At 45.5% G+C, this 16,969-nt stretch overlaps 1 long non-coding RNA gene across 2 annotated transcripts; it reads left to right on the top strand.

Annotated features, from left to right (window-relative positions):
• The first annotated feature begins 5,418 nt into the window (after positions 1–5,418).
• On the top strand, positions 5,419–16,885 carry LOC138225573 (uncharacterized). 2 transcript variants are annotated; one of them, XR_011184019.1, is made up of 4 exons: positions 5,419–6,200; positions 9,408–9,542; positions 9,752–9,855; positions 16,418–16,885. It is a non-coding gene; the product is annotated as an uncharacterized lncRNA (long non-coding RNA). The 2 variants fall into 2 exon arrangements; XR_011184020.1 differs by lacking the exon at positions 16,418–16,885 and adding an exon at positions 10,071–10,448.
• Positions 16,886–16,969: the final 84 nt, after the last annotated feature.

Below are 16,969 nucleotides of genomic sequence, written 5' to 3'. Positions count from 1 at the left end.
AATGGCCCTAAAGGAACAAAGCATAGTGTAGGATGCCACTAGCTTAAGTCTTAACAGCACTGCATGAGAGGAGACGCCAGTGTCTATTTGTTCTGAGGGGTCCTCAGAAAGGTCAAAAGGTTGCAAACAGATAGGAGACTGGTTATATGCCTGAAGCTTAGCTAGAGGAACATAACATTGCTGGAATGCTGAGAGGGGAGGTTATCAGAGCCTAATGTTATTGCGAAAAATGGCAACTAGGTATAGAAGATCTGATGAATGTCTGTCCTGTGAATTGTTAAGGGTTTCATGTAATTGTGTGTCCAAGTAGTCCGGACTGCTGTGCTATGTGTTGTTTGTCTTGTGAATTTTCTGTTTTACACCTATTGTATCCATAGTGGTACGGGCCAAATCCTATTTAAAGTGTGTTGCGAGCATTGGGGTTTGTTGGGAGTGGTAAGTTAGGAGTCTGGAAATGAGAGCAAGGTGCGAGTGGATATGATAAAAAGATTGTTCCTTTATTTTGTTTCTGATACCTGGTGAAGAGACGCAGTGAGTGTTTGTGTGGCCAGCTGCGTCAACTTCAATAAAACTGGCCTTTTGGTTTGTTTGAGTGCTGACTTGCTATGGTGTATTTTTTCTCTCTGTGAACAACACGTCCTACGGCCAACACTATCCACACAGGAGGTGTGTGCGTGACAGCTCCTCAGCTGCAGCAGGAGTCCAAGTGTGCACAGATTTCTTGTTGGGGTTTGTTGTTTGAAGTTTCTGTTTCGATGTAGGAAGCAATTGTGCCAACACGTGGTCCGAGTTATAGCACGGGACGAGAGCTCCCGAAGAGCGTCTGCCTCCTGCCCGATTCGACGTCTAAAATCATCACAGAACGAGAGGAGCCAACAGGAATGCAAGTCTCTTCTGTTGAGGAGCCTCCGACACAGCCCCCAGTACTGGGTGTGCAGAAAGAATCCTGTTCTACAGTTGTGGTGCGAAATGGCCTCCAGTCCTTGTCAAATGCTGGGTTTCTCTGGACTGCAGTCCCCTCCGCATTTGGATGATTGTGATTGGTGTTGCTGCAGCTGTGCTGTCCTGAGACTGACTGGTGTCAACACCAGCTGTACTCTGGGATCAGCAGGGCCTAGTGGTGGTATGAATTGTGGCCTCTGTTTCTCAGGTGTAACAAGTGTTTGATTACTCTGTTCTGTATGTTTACCAATAGTGGGTACTGGCCTAATTCAGCCCTGCACTCGCTGTTAGCTGTTTTTCTCTGCGCAAGGAGGAGTTTCTACAGAGTGTACTCCTGGTCTGTGAGGGGACCCCACACTTCACTGCCGTATAGGGCAATGGGTTGGATTACACTTTCAGATATTTGGAGCCAAATTCTTGTTGGTGGGTTGACATTGAAGAGCCTCCTTCTTATTGCGTAGAAAGCCCTGAGTGCCTTCTCCCTCAGTGCCTTCACTGCCAGGTCAAAACTCCCAGAAGAGCTGATGGTGAGACCGAGATATGTGTAGCTGGATGTGTGCTCCAATGTGTTGTTGTTCAGTGTGAATTTGTACCCGTTTCCCTGAGGTCTGGCTTTCTCCTGGAAAACCATAACTCTGGTCTTGTCCAGATTGACTGGCAGTGCCCAGGTGTGACAGTCCTGCTCCAGCAGTGCCAGGCTCTGCTGTTCTGGGTCCAGATGGGCTGGCAGTGCCCAGGTCTGACAGTCCTGCTCCAGCAGTGCCAGGCTCTGCTGTTCTGGGTCCAGATTGACTGGCAGTGCCCAGGTCTGACAGTCCTGCTCCAGCAGTGCCAGGCTCTGCTGTTCTGGGTCCAGATGGGCTGGCAGTGCCCAGGTGTGACAGTACTGCCCCAGCAGTGCCAGGCTCTGCTGTTCTGGGTCCAGTTTGGCTGGCAGTGCCCAGATGTGACAGTCCTGCTCCAGCAGTGCCAGGCTCTGCTGTTCTGGGTCCAGATGGGCTGGCAGTGACCAGGTCTGACAGTGCTGCTCCAGTAGTGCCAGGCTCTGCTGTTCTGGGTCCAGATGGGCTGGCAGTGCCCGGGTCTGACAGTGCTGCTCCAGCAGTGCCAGGCTCTGCTGTTCTGGGTCCAGATGGGCCATCAGAGCCCAGGTGTGAATGTGATGGGATGTGTGGCGGTTTGGTAGGAAGCCAGTCTGACTCTAATGCAGGACATTGTGCTCAGTAAGGAGGGCCGGTTATCAGATATTCAAGACTGAAGCCCCGGTACCTGTTGGGGTCGAGTCTGTCTCCATTCTTACAGACGGGCGTGATCAGTCCTTGATTCCAGGCCTCAGGGAAACAGCCGGCCGTCAGGACGAGGTTGAGGAGTTTGAGCAGGCTTTGCTGCAGGTCTGAGCTCCAGTTGGGTCAAGCGTTGTTGACTGTGTCTTGGCTACAGGCCTTTTGTGGTCTGAGAGTTGTCTGTTTGTGTATGTGCCTATCTTCTTTAGGGTGTGCATGTAGTGTCTAACCATCGCACAGTATCTGAGGCGCAGTTCAGAGTGGTGTGGTGTTGTTTTAGTTCTGGTAGTTCTCTTCAGTTGTTTCTGCACTCTGTATCAAACCATTTGATATTGTTTCTGAGTGTGTTTCATATGAATGTAGTCATTTTGATTTTAAGGCTAGTTTCTCAAAAACATGGTTTAAATTTATGAACGATTTGTTGGTTTGATACAGAGCGTTTTGAAATGTAAGGGATCAAGTAATGGGTTTATTTGCTGCTGAAAAGAGAAGAAAGAAAAAAAAGAAATGAGACAATTAGCTTGTAATGAGTTTATAACAACAGTAATTAGATTCCTGCAAGCACTCTTTTCATTGTCCAACAACTGAAAGCTTTTAGGTATAAAGGAAGGGTCCTCTAATATTTGATGTGTCAGATTGTCGTTCTATTGGAGATGTTAGTGAGTCTGAGGATTTGTGTTAATATGACAATACTGCTACTACTATTAATAATACAGCATGGCAAGACTTCTTTCAGTCATTTCCCACCCCTCCACCTCAGTGAATCACACATGTTAAACTTCCATCTCGTGTTCCAGATCAGACATGAGCAATCCTATATTACAAATACTTACCACCAGACAATTTAACCAGACAATAATTTAAGCAATTATTAATTCAACAGAAGCAGCAGGACGAGTAAAGTGCCCCTCTGATGGCCGGTCCGTGGAATTAAACTGGAAAATTTCTTAGAAATGATTATTCTTACAATAATGTGCCAATGGCGCCGCTTGGTGGTCATTCAGCAAAATTTCACCGAAAGTTTTTTTAATTAAAATACCGTTAGTAATGTTCGTATTAATACGTTATTTTAATTTTAAATATATTTAAGCATTTTCAACAGCAAAGAATGCAAAGAATACATTGGATTGCAAACAAGAGTAATGAATGAATGTATTGTACATGGATACAAAATACAAAATAAATACAATAAACCCAAAATTAAAATAACATTCAAAAGGCGCGAGTCGATGACGTCAGAAGGAAGTCGCCCACAGGGCGTATGGGTAATGTAGTTTCTGTAGTTCTCTGGCCCGCACTGCCCACGTGTTTCGGTGATTTGATTGAACATCAGAATTAATTATATTGTACCATTTCAGCGTGTTTATCGTGTCATGGATTTCCATGACTGTCTTGTGGGTTCTCTTGTGTGTCATGTTTATTTTAGTGGGTGGCAGTGCTGGGGCCCTGAACTGTAATCATTCGTGTTACTCATCATCATTGTTACTGTGACCCTCCTGGGAGGAGTGGACCTTTGTAAGATTCCTGTCCTGGCAAGCAGCAGGTGACAGTTTGCTGTCCGACTCAATTACACCTCCGCTACCTCATTTCACCTCTTTCACCAGCCTGTAAAGGGGGTTGTGATAGTATGGGGTCTTTCTCTTTAACAACCTCAAACCGCAGGAAAGAAATGCTTCATTTAGAAGATTGAAATATAACCAGAAAGTATAAAAATAGCTATTTGTGTGTATCATGTCAGAAATATTTGTTTTTATTTTAAAAGAATTTAGAAGAGAAATATGATTAATAAGGCAGCAGAATCCATTTAAACTGTCATTTTCCTGTTTAGGTTGGAAAGTTTAATTTGATCAAGTCCACTTGAGTGCCTAAGCATGCTCTGCCCCTGTTCTCATGGGTCTGGTGTCCTGGGGTGCTGTCTGTGTGGAGTCTGCATGCTCTGCCCCTGTTCTCATGGGTCTGGTGTCCTGGGGTTCTGTCTGTGTGGAGTCTGCATGCTCTGCCCCTGTTCTCATGGGTTTGGTTTCCTGGGGTGCTGTCTGTATGGAGTCTGCATACTCTGCCCCTGTTCTCATGGGTCTTGTTCCTGGGGTGCTGTCTGTTTGGAGTTGATTAAAACAGTGACCTCCTTCCTCTACAGATTTTTTTTTTATTCCGGTGGGATCATCTGCAGACTTGATTCCTTTCACAGAAGTAGATACACAGTTGTTAGCATAGGAGGAGTACAGAAGAGGTGACAGCAGTGCTGGGGACCCTGGTATCTCTTCCACTGAGGACCCTCTGGCACAACCAGAGGTGTGAAATTGAAATTGTTTGGAAGGAATGGGAAGCTAAAGGCAGAGTCACAATCTCTGATTCATGTAATCAAAACAGTAAGTTCTTTCCTCAGGCAGCTTTGTTAGAACATTTAAAATAGATGTAAAAGTGTATTTACAGACTATATCAGCCCTTATCTTTATTAACCTGGTTTAATCTTTTTTTCAGAAGTGTAAATATATTATACTATGTACCCCTGATGGTATTATTGATGTGCTATAAATATACTCTTGTTTGTATTGTATCTATTTTTATTGCTACCATAAAAAGTTAAAAAGAACTGCACTTTCGAGAAATGTCCACTGGGCGGCGACAGAGATACACGAGTCTATGGCGGCGAGTCCAATAGCGCCTCTGTACAGATCCTCGTTGTGCAGAGATTGAAAATCAATACAGATGATAACTGTGACGTTTGTGACAGAAACTCTGAAAGATAACGTAAAGAAGGAAACTAATATTGACATTACTTTTAAAGAAGTTAAATAATACTACATTTTAAACCTATTGAAAGTAATATGAAAATATCGTTTGTATTTAAAAAAATATGATACTTCATAATAATTAACGAAATGCTGTGAGAGGAGACCCATGTTTAAACACTTTAAAACGGATGGAAATGCGTCTGTACAGACAATTTGAAACATGTACGGACCTCATCTGCTTTTGTTTACTATTAAACAAGATTACTTGTTTAATCTTTTTCCATAACATGTACATGTATTATCGTATGTACCCCTGACTATACTCTGTGTTATATGTATTCTTGTTTTTATGGCATGTATTGTTGTTATAATTAAAAATAAAAAGACGCGAATCGATTACGTCAAAAGGAAGTCGCCACAGGGCTTGTGGGAAATATAGTCTTTATAGTGTTCTGGACTGCGCTCCGCACGTGTTCCGCAGATTTGATTGAGCATCAGAATTAATTATACAATGTCAGTGTATTTACCGTGTCGCGGATTTCTATGTCTGTCTTACAAGACGGACTCGGCAGGAGCTGTTCCTTGCTCTCCGGAGTGAAGCTGCTCTGGGAAGAGACGAGCAAATCTTCAGACTCTTTGTAAATGAGACATCATGACAGCTGTGCCGACCTGCTCTTTATTGACCTGTTGAACCTGTTTGTGTAAAAAGCAGGAGTCTTGTGTACCCCTGATTGTGTTATGTGTACTCGAGTGTGTTTGCAGCGCTCGTCCTGCCTGGTTTATCCACTCGACACAGAAACAAAACCCACTGCCGTCGTGTCTGTGGGTTTCTGAGCTCTCTTGTCTTGTTTGCAAACTTTTCTCCGGTGTTTATTTTACTTTGTTAAATAAAACGTGGTTGCCGGGGCAACGGAGCTGCAGTAGTTGTTGCCGGAGCGGGTCTGACCTCCAGCAGGTCAACAGGCGGCTTTTTTGATCTAATCTGCGAGAAAAACAGAAACTTAAGAAACTTGAGTCTAAAAAGCGCTGGCTGGAGTATTTTGTGGAAGAAACGGTGACTCGCAGGCTGTGGGACAGGACTATCAGGGACACATCAGCGCTGGACACCAGCCTCACACCGCTGGGCTCACTGCACCATGAGCGAGTCCGTCGGCGCCTCCTCCTGCTGGGGTGTGTTACTGCAGGAGTGAGGAGTCTCCGGTCTCCGGTCGCGTCATGATCTGCAGGTGGAGGTGAAAAGGTGAGAGACGGCGGCGCAGTGGGTGGCAGCGCTGGGAGCCTGGATTTAGTTCCTGTGGTGTTGTCTGTGTGGAGTCTGCATACTCTGCCCCTGTTCTCATGGGTCTGGTGTCCTGGGGTGCTGTCTGTGTGGAGTCTGCATGCTCTGCCCCTGTTCTCATGGGTTCAGTTTCCTGGGGTGCTGTCTGTGTGGAGTTTGCATAATCTGCCTGTGTTCTCAAGGTTCCTGTTCATGGGGTGCTGTCTGTGTGGAGTCTGCATGCTCTGTCCCTGTTCTCATGGGTCTGGTTTCCTGGGGTGCTGTCTGTGTGGAGTCTGCATGCTCTGCCTCGTTGTCATGGGTCTGGTTTCCTGGGGTGCTGTCTGTGTGGAGTCTGCATGCTCTTCCCCTGTTCTCATGGGTTCAGTTTCCTGGGATACTGTCTGTGTGGAATCTGCATGCTCTGCCCCTGTAATCATGGGTCTGGTGTCCTGGGGTGCTGTCTGTGTGGAGTCTGCATGCTCTGCCCCTGTAATCATGGGTCTGGTGTCCTGGGGTGCCGTCTGTGTGGAGTCTGCATGCGCTGCTCCTGTTCTCATGGGTCTGGTTTCCTGGGGTGCTGTCTGTGTGGAGTCTGCATGCTCTGCCCCTGTTCTCATGGGTTCAGTTTCCTGGGGTGCTGTCTGTGTGGAGTCTGCATGCTCTGCCCCCTGTTCTCATGGGTCTGGTTTCCTGGGGTGGATTCTGCATGCTCTGCCCCTGTTCTCATGGGTCTGATGTCCCGGGGTACTGTCTGTGTGGAGTCTGCATGCTCTGCCCCTGTTCTCATTGGTCTGGTTTCCTGGGGTGCTGTCTGTGTGGAGTCTGCATGCTCTGCCCCTGTTCTCAGGGGTCTGGTCTCCTGGGGTGCTGTCTGTGTGGAGTCTGCATGCTCTGCCCCAGTTCTCATGGGTCTGGTGTCCCGGGGTGCTGTCTGTGTGGAGTCTGCATGCTCCGCCCCTGTTTTCATGGGTCTGGTGTCCCGGGGTACTGTCTGTGTGGAGTCTACATGCTCTGCCCCTGTTCTCATTGGTCTGGTTTTCTGGGGTGCTGTCTGTGTGGCGTCTGCATGCTTTGCCCCGTAATCATGGGTCTGGTGTCCTGGGGTGCTGTCTGTTTGGAGTCTGCATGCTATGCCCCTGTTCTCATGGGTTCAGTTTCCTGGGGTACTGTCTGTGTGGAGTTTGCATGCTCTGCCCCTGTAATCATGGGTCTGGTGTCCTGGGGTGCTGTCTGTGTGGAGTCTGCATGCTCTGCCCCTGTAATCATGGGTCTGGTGTCCTGGGGTTCTGTCTGTGTGGAGTCTGCATGCTCTGCCCCTGTTTTCATGGGTCTGGTTTCCTGGGGTGCTGTGTGTGTGGAGTCTGTATGCTCTGCTCCTTTTCTCATGGGTCCTGTTCCTGGGGTGCTGTCTGTGTGGAGTCTGCTTTCTCTGCCCCTGTTCTCATGGGTTCAGTTTCCTGGGGTACTGTCTGTGTGGAGTCTGCATGCTCTGCCCCTGTTCTCATTGGTCTGGTTTCCTGGGGTGCTGTCTGTGTGGAGTCTGCATGCTCTGCCCCTGTTCTCAGGGGTCTGGTCTCCTGGGGTGCTGTCTGTTTGGAGTCTGCATGCTCTGCCCCTGTTTTCAGGGGTCTGGTCTCCTGGGGTGCTGTCTGTGTGGAGTCTGCATGCTCTGCCCCAGTTCTCATGGGTCTGGTGTCCCGGGGTGCTGTCTGTGTGGAGTCTGCATGCTCTGCCCCTGTTCTCATGGGTCTGGTGTCCCGGGGTACTGTCTGTGTGGAGTCTACATGCTCTGCCCCTGTTCTCATTGGTCTGGTTTTCTGGGGTGCTGTCTGTGTGGCGTCTGCATGCTTTGCCCCGTAATCATGGGTCTGGTGTCCTGGGGTGCTGTCTGTGTGGAGTTTGCATGCTCTGCCCCTGTAATCATGGGTCTGGTGTCCTGGGGTGCTGTCTGTGTGGAGTCTGCATGCTCTGCCCCTTTAATCATGGGTCTGGTGTCCTTGGGTTCTGTCTGTGTGGAGTCTGCATGCTCTGCCCCTGTTCTCATGGGTCTGGTTTCCTGGGGTGCTGTGTGTGTGGAGTCTGTATGCTCTGCCCCTGTTCTCATGGGTCTGGTTTCCTGGGGTGCTGTCTGTGTGGAGTCTGCATGCTCTGCCCCTGTTCTCATCGGTCTGGTTTTCTGGGGTGCTGTCTGTGTGGAGTCTGCATGCTCTGCTCCTTTTCTCATGGGTCCTGTTCCTGGGGTGCTGTCTGTGTGGAGTCTGCATGCTCTGCTCCGTTGTCATGGGTCTGGTGTCCTGGGGTGCTGTCTGTGTGGAGTCTGCTTTCTCTGCCCCTGTTCTCATGGGTTCAGTTTCCTGGGGTGCTGTCTGTGTGGAGTCTGCATGCTCTGCCCCCTGTTCTCATGGGTCTGGTTTCCTGGGGTGGAGTCTGCATGCTCTGCCCCTGTTATCATGGGTCTGGTGTCCTGGGGTGCTGTCTGTGTGAAATCTGCATGCTCTGCCCCTGTTCGCATGGGACTGGTGTGCTGGGGTGCTGTCTGTGTGGAGTCTGCATGCTCTGCCCGTGTTCTCATGGGTCTGGTTCCTGGGGTGCTGTCTGTGTGGAGTCTGCATGCTCTGCCCCTGTTCTCATGGGTCTGGTGTCCTGGGGTGCTGTCTGTGTGGAGTCTGCATGCTCTGCCCCTGTTCTCATGGGTCTGGTGTCCTGGGGTGCTGTCTGTGTGGAGTCTGCATGCTCTGCCCCTGTTCTCATGGGTCTGGTGTCCTGGGGTGCTGTCTGTGTGGAGTCTGCATGCTCTGCCCCTGTTCTCATGGGTCTGGTGTCCTGGGGTTCTGTCTGTGTGGAGTCTGCATGCTCTGCCCCTGTTCTCATGGGTTTGGTTTCCTGGGGTGCTGTCTGTATGGAGTCTGCATACTCTGCCCCTGTTCTCATGGGTCTTGTTCCTGGGGTGCTGTCTGTTTGGAGTTGATTAAAACAGTGACCTCCTTCCTCTACAGATTTTTTTTTTATTCCGGTGGGATCATCTGCAGACTTGATTCCTTTCACAGCAGTAGATGCACAGTTGTTAGCATAGGAGGAGTACAGAAGAGGTGACAGCAGTGCTGGGGACCCTGGTATCTCTTCCACTGAGGACCCTCTGGCACAACCAGAGGTGTGAAATTGCCTCCATTCTTTGTAAAATTAAAGGTTTCTCTGGACTGCAGTCCCCTCCCGCTTCGCTTTGGATATGCTGTGCTGTTCTCTACAACAGAAGACCCTTTGTTTGGAAGGAATGGGAAGCTAAAAGCAGAGTCACAATCTCTGATGCATCTAATCAAAACAGTAAGTTCTTTAAAACAACTAAAAAAAACTGTCATAAAGTAAAAACGAATTTGCAAGTCAAGGTGCACCACTTAAACCCCCAGGAAAACAAAATCCCCACCTGATCGTATCCCAGTTGAGGAGAAAGCCAGGGCTGCAATGCCAACCAGTCCGTCACTCCAGGTGTCCCGACACACGAGTAAAAACCTTTCCTGTTCATCACCTGTCAGGTTTCAAGTCAGAAGGATGGGCGTCTCCAGGCCGGTCTCTGCAGCTGAGGCTCTGAGGAGCTCCTGACAGACATTAGTGGAGCTTCGCTTTCAACACCACTGTGGTCAGTAAAGGTTTAATATTCTTAAACACTGAGAGCTGGAGTTTCTCTGAATGTTATTTGATCACAGCAGCCATGTTTCATTCACACCAGAACTCACAACACACACTAACAGTGCAAGTTAACGTGACCGTAAAAATACGCATTGTATTACATAATATATTTGTAAAGCAGCCTGAAGGTGCTGATTTCACAGGCATCTGTCTAATGTGCTGTAGAGTGGGCCTGCTGGACGATGGATGGACAAGTCGCCCCTTCCTGCAGATGCCGTACTTTGACACCAGAGGAGTGAAAACATTTGTAGAAAAGTCATTTTCAGATGCGTTGTGTTTTCTTGAGAGAGGGAGTCTTCATTATCCCCGAGGTGGATGTGTTTCACGGCAGCAGGCAATATATAGAAAAGCACACAAACTAACAGCACACAGGCACATGCCCAAGAGTCATCTGTTGAGATCACACACTGTATTATTATTATTGAGAGACAGACTCACTGTTCCTCAGGCTGGGACAGGAGATCACACACTGTATTATTATTGAGAGACGGGCTCACTCTCTGTTCCTCAGGCTGGGACAGTAGATCACACACTGGATTATTATTATTGAGAGACAGGCTCACTGTCTGTTCCTCAGGCTGGGACAGGAGATCACACACTGTATTATTATTATTATTATTATTATTATTATTATTGAGAGACAGGCTCACTGTCTGTTCCTCAGGCTGGGACAGGAGATCACACACTGTATTATTATTAGTGAGAGACAGGCTCATTGTCTGTTCCTCAGGCTGGGACAGGAGATCACACACTGTATTATTATTAGTGAGAGACAGGCTCACTGTTCCTTAGGCTGGGACAGGAGATCACACACTGTATTATTATTAGTGAGAGACAGGCTCACTGTCTGTTCCTCAGGCTGGGACAGGAGATCACACACTGTATTATTATTATTGAGAGACAGGCTCACTGTCTGTTCCTCAGGCTGGGACAGGAGATCACACACTGTATTATTATTATTATTGAGAGACAGGCTCACTGTCTGTTCCTCAGGCTGAGACAGGAGATCACACACTGTATTATTATTATTGAGAGACAGGCTCACTGTCTGTTCCTCAGGCTGGGACAGGAGATCACACACTGTATTATTATTATTGAGAGACAGGCTCACTGTCTGTTCCTCAGGCTGGGACAGGAGATCACGCACTGTATTATTATTATTGAGAGACAGGCTCACTGTCTGTTCCTCAGGCTGGGACAGGAGATCACACACTGTATTATTATTATTATTGAGAGACAGGCTCACTGTCTGTTCCTCAGGCTGGGACAGGAGATCACACACTGTATTATTATTATTGAGAGACAGGCTCACTGTTCCTCAGGCTGGGACAGGAGATCACACATTGGATTATTATTATTATTATTGAGAGACAGGCTCACTGTTCCTCAGGCTGGGGACAGGAGATCACACACTGTATTATTATTATTGAGAGACAGGCTCACTGTCTGTTCCTCAGGCTGGGGACAGGAGATCACACACTGTATTATTATTATTATTGAGAGACAGGCTCACTGTTCCTCAGGCTGGGACAGGAGATCACACACTGTATTATTTCTCTCCCAGCAGGACTCGACATTGTTCTGATTCTGACAGGTTTGCGATATGATCTGTTTTATTGGTGAATAATGTTAGTCTTGTTCCAGAATATTTCTCACCGTGCGGCAGAAAGTGTATCTCTCTTTCCTTTTTTTCTTTCGGCAATGGGAGCACAGCCTGTCCTCTCTGGACATTCGGGTCTTTGTCAGCCAGTTGCTCTGGCCTGATTGTGTCTCTGAACCTGTACTTGACAGGGTCTGTATCTCTTTGCTGTTTCTTAGCCTGGTCAAATATCCAGCTAGTGTTTATTGTGTGGATCGTCTGTTTAGGATTCTGTAGCATTCCAGTTTGGAGGATGTTTTTACTCTTTTGGATGGAGTATCTACAGGCTGTTTGTCCCATTTAGTGTAATCTTGCTCACTGAGGGGATCCCACACTTCACTGCAGTATAGGGTAAAGGGTTCGATTGCACTTTTGAATATTCAGAGCCAATTGTATTTGGGGGACTGATGTTGTAGAGCCTCTTTTTACTGCCATGGAAAGCCCTGTGTGCCTTCTCCTTCAGTGACTTCACTGCCAGGAAAACTCCCAGATGAACTGATTCTGTTAGAAGTATGTGTTTCAAAGTGTTGTTGTTCACTGTGAAGTTGTAACTGTTTTCCTGAGATCTGGATCTGTTCTGGGAACCAATGACTCTGGTCTCACGCAGAAGGGCTATCAGTGTCCAGGTCTGACAGTCCTGCTCCAGCAGTGCCAGGCTCTGCTGTTCTGGGTCCAGATGGGCTGGCAGTGCCCAGGTGTGACAGTCCTGCTCCAGCAGTGCCAGGCTGTTCTGGGTCCAGATGGGCTGGCAGTGCCCAGGTGTGACAGTCCTGCTCCAGTAGTGCCAGGCTCTGCTGTTCTGGGTCCAGATTGACTGGCAGTGCCCAGGTGTGACAGTCCTGCTCCAGCAGTGCCAGGCTCTGCTGTTCTGGGTCCAGATGGGCTGGCAGTGCCCAGGTGTGGCAGTGCCAGGCTCTGCTGTTCTGGGTCCAGATGGGCTGGCAGTGCCCAGGTGTGACAGTGCTGCTCCAGCGGTGCCAGGCTCTGCTGTTCTGGGTCCAGATGGGCCATCGGAGCCCAGGTGTGAATGTTATGGGATGTGTGGCGGTTTGGTAGGAAGCCAGTCGGACTCTAATGCAGGACATTGTGCTCAGTAAGGAGGGCCGGTTATCAGATATTCAAGATACGACAGAGTTCCTTCCCCAGATTACTGTTCACACTGAAGCCTCGGTACCTGTTGGGGTCGAGTCTGTCTCCATTCTTACAGACAGGCGTGATCAGTCCTTGATTCCCGGCCTCAGGGAAACAGCCGGACGTCAGGACAAGGTTGAGGAGTTTGAGCAGGCTTTGCTGCAGGTCTGAGCTGCAGTTGGGTCAGGTGTTGTTGACTGTGTCTTGGCCACAGTTCTTTCATGGTCTGAGAGTTGTCTGTTTGTGTATGTGCTTATCTTCTTTAGGGTGTGCATGTAGTGTCCAACCATCTCACAGTATCTGAGGCGCAGTTCAGAGTGGTGTGGTGGTGTTTTAGTTCTGGTAGTTCTCTTCAGTTGTTTCTGCACTCTGTATCAATCCATTTGATATTGTTTCTGAGTGTGTTTCATATGAATGTAGTCATTTTGATTTTAAGGCTAGTTTCTCAAAAACATGGTTTAAATTTATGAACGATTTGTTGGTTTGATACAGAGCGTTTTGAAATGTAAGGGATCAAGTAATGGGTTTATTCCCTGCTATAAAGAGACGAAAGAAAACAATGTTTTGGCTGTGGAGCCTTCTTTGAGTTTTGAAATGTAGTTTATTTTGTTTGAAGTTTGTCTTTAGGGCTCTTTGGCATTCGTGGCTGTTTGGAGTCCATCTACGCCTGGTGCAGGTCATGCAGCTGGCTGGGCTGTGTCAGTGTGTCCCTGTGCTGCTGTGTTCTCTTGATCCGAGTGGGGCCTGACAGTGAAGGCACTCTTACAGCACAGTCCACCACACTGATGCCCAGAGCTGAGCTGAGCTGACAGTGAACTTACTTGGAGTAGTTTTGTTTGCACCAGGTGGCAAAATCTTCTCTAGTTGGCCCATGACCCTACACATCTGCCTGCAAGAAACTAATAACAGTTGTCTGCAAATGTGTCTTACTTGACTGGTAATAACGTACAAATTGTATACTGAACAAAGAGAAAGGAAGATAATATAGATCCTCGGGAGGCATTTGTGCAAGAATGCAGCTTGAGACGAAGTATGGTTGGCTCTTAGGCCCTGAGTTCTGTCTGTAAGGAAATCAGCAACCCAACTGACAAGATTAAGAGCAGCACCAAAATTAGACAGTGTGGTTGCCAGTAAATATGGTTGCAATACTATGATTTAATTATCTACTTTATAATTTAATTCATCTTTAGTGTCCTGAAGCTAATTTGTTGTTTTCATCAAAACCTTAAACATAAAACATACATGACAATAATAAAATACAACAATGGTACATTACCATTATGCATAATATCATAAGATTAAAATTAAATCAGACAATTAGCTTGTAAAAAGTTCATAACAGTAATTGGATTCCTGCAAGCAATATTTTAATTGTTCAACATCTGAAAGCTTTTAGGTATAAAAGAAGGATCTTCTAATATTTGTTGTGTGAGATTAAGATGTCGCTCTGTTGTATATTTTGAGAATATTGCAAATACCACCAGACAATGTAACATTTTCTCATAATTCATCCATCATGAAACTTAAAATAGTTTTCAAATCCACAGTGCACAGGCTTCATTTTCCATAATTCATCACATCTTCCCGTAAAGAAAAGCGCGATATAAGTGAAAGCAATTATTATGAATTCAATAGAAGCAGTAGGAGAAGTGCCCCCTCTGTTGGCCGATCCGTGGAATTAAACTGGAAAAATACATTTTGATTCTTACAGAAATAGTGCAATGGCGCCACCTTGTGGCCATTAAGCAAAATTTCACCTTCAAAACTTTTTAAATTGAAAATACCGTTAACAGAATGTAAGTTTAATAGTTTTTAGTTCTTAAATTTTATTTATTAATAGTTCATTTTAAAAAATATGTAAGCATTATCGAACACAATACAAACAAGAGTACAGATAACATTTCAAGACAAAAGCATCACAGGGGTACATATGATAAAATAAATACAAATTATAAAAAGGTGAAACAAATTGAAGTCTGCACCGCTTTCATATTTTTACAATTTGAAACAGTCTGCAGATTCTCCTTTACATCCATATTAAAATGCTCAAACATAGGATTTTTCCCAGACTATTTCATTTTGTGTACATGATAATGTGCCATTCTAATAAAGTTACAAACGATATTTTTGTATCGTTTTCGATGGGGCTGAGATTGAACATGCCATCTATTTCTTCAAAGCAAATATAAATATTGGTCTATTTTTTAATATAATTTGCAACTTAGTCCAGAAAGGTTTTACCATGGGACATAATCAAAATAAATATAGAAAAGTTACTAATGTCACAATAAAACACATTTATCACTTATCTCAATTTTAAATCGCTGGACAACAAGGGTCTCATCTGGGTAAGTATGATTAATTATTTTGTATGAAACCTCCTTAACCTTATTAGTTATACAATATTTATTCGGGAGCATCCACATTTGCTTTTCCAATCAACCCATTTTACAAATGAGGAATTCCAATATACTGTAACAGCGAGGATATTGTCATCTTGCAACAGAGATCTTAATTTATTACATCCACAAATATTCATAGAATTGTTTAGTCTCCAAGTAACGCTCCTAGATTTTTTTCAAGACTAACTATGAGCTGGACTTTAGTTTGTAAAAATACTCTTCACCTAATTGTTAGAATTGAGGAGAAGCTTACGGGGATCTTTAAAACTTATAAACATGTAGCCCGTTAACTATGTTGAATTACAAAGTGTCTATTTCTGCTCATCATAAGCGTCTGCAATTTAATTTTCAGCAGAGTGTATTTGATGAAAAATGTAATCAAACAAAAACTGATTTGCAGCTCACAGTACAGCTCTTAAAACACTCTTCACACTTTAAAAGCGTCAGAATCGAGGAGAAGCTCACAGGTGTACTTAAAACTTATACACATGTAGCCTGTCAACTATATTGAATTAACAGGATCTCTGGAACATCAGCATGTCATGCGATTGAGTTTATCTGGGAGAAGGATCTGGCTGAACAGCGGAATAGGGTCTGGAAAGATGTACTGTACACAGTGTCTATTTCTGTACATCATCAACTTAAGCAATTTAATTTTCTGCACAGAGTGCATTTGATGTGCGGAAAACAGTCTAATGCAGCCATCTGTAACAGACTTGTGCTTGTGTTGGAAAGAGGGGAGCTGTCTGTTTTTCATGTAGGATTTGGAAATGCTCCCGGTTAGTGCAATATCGGTTTATGGTATTAAAAACTTTCAAGTTTAAATGCAGTGGTCACCTCTTAGGATCCCAAGAGCTTTTGATCTCTTTAACTAGTTTCCAGGAAATTCAAGAAAAGATAATTACCTGAATTTGTGCAAAAAGTGGAAAAATATAAGGAAGAAGGAATATGGGATAAATTAAACTTTAACATCCACTTAGTGATTCATTGTCTCGTGTGACTGGTATAAGAGACGCACTGAAATTGATTGCAAAAAGGATTTGTAAGTTGGTGATGAAACAGTACCAATTATTTTTCAAGTACATACATTTCTGAATAATGTGTAGTTAGATGCTACATATGTTCTATCAGTCGGTGGTAGCGAGTGCCATTTTCTACGCAGTGGTGTGCTGGGGCTCTGGGATTAGAGCAGTGGATTCTAAAAGGCTGAACAAGCTCATCAGAAGAGCAAGCTCTGTCATTGGGTCTGACCTGGACCCCTTGGAGGTAGTGGCTGAGAGGAGAACGATGTCCAAAATGGAGGCCATCATGGACAACTTCTCCCATCCCCTCTATGACAGGCTTGCAGAAATGAAGAGCACGTTCAGCAATAGACTGATTCATCCACGGTGCAACAGGGAGCGCTACAGGAGGTCGTTCTTGCCTTCTGCCATAAGACTGTACAACACATCCACCTTGCGTCTGGCCAGAGGCAACATTGACAGTGATCTGTTCTCTTTCTTTTTCCCCGTTTACAACCGTTTTTTGTGCAATATATGCCAGGGACCTGTGCATTACATCTATATTTATATTCATATGTGTGATACGATTTTTCTGTGTACTGTTCTGTTCTAGTTTGTTCTTTCTGTGTCCGGACTGTGAGTAACTCTTGTATTGTATGTATTGTACTATTATTATGTAATTCGTTACACTGTGTCTGTGTTAAGTTGCTGTTGCACTGCAATTTCCCTCACGGGATCAATAAAGTATCTATCTATCAAAAGCCATCTGAGGTTCTTCTGAGGAACACGATTGTGCTGTTCCATTACTGTCCACAGTGTCATATTTATTTTTTTATTGTTCTTCTACACACTTCAGGACTAATTCTGGTTGTACATAGTGCATGATTTAAA

This window comes from Lepisosteus oculatus, chromosome 29 (genome assembly GCF_040954835.1).
Source record: "Lepisosteus oculatus isolate fLepOcu1 chromosome 29, fLepOcu1.hap2, whole genome shotgun sequence".
Lineage (NCBI taxonomy): Eukaryota > Metazoa > Chordata > Actinopteri > Semionotiformes > Lepisosteidae > Lepisosteus > Lepisosteus oculatus.
This window is presented reverse-complemented; position numbering and strand designations above follow the sequence as displayed.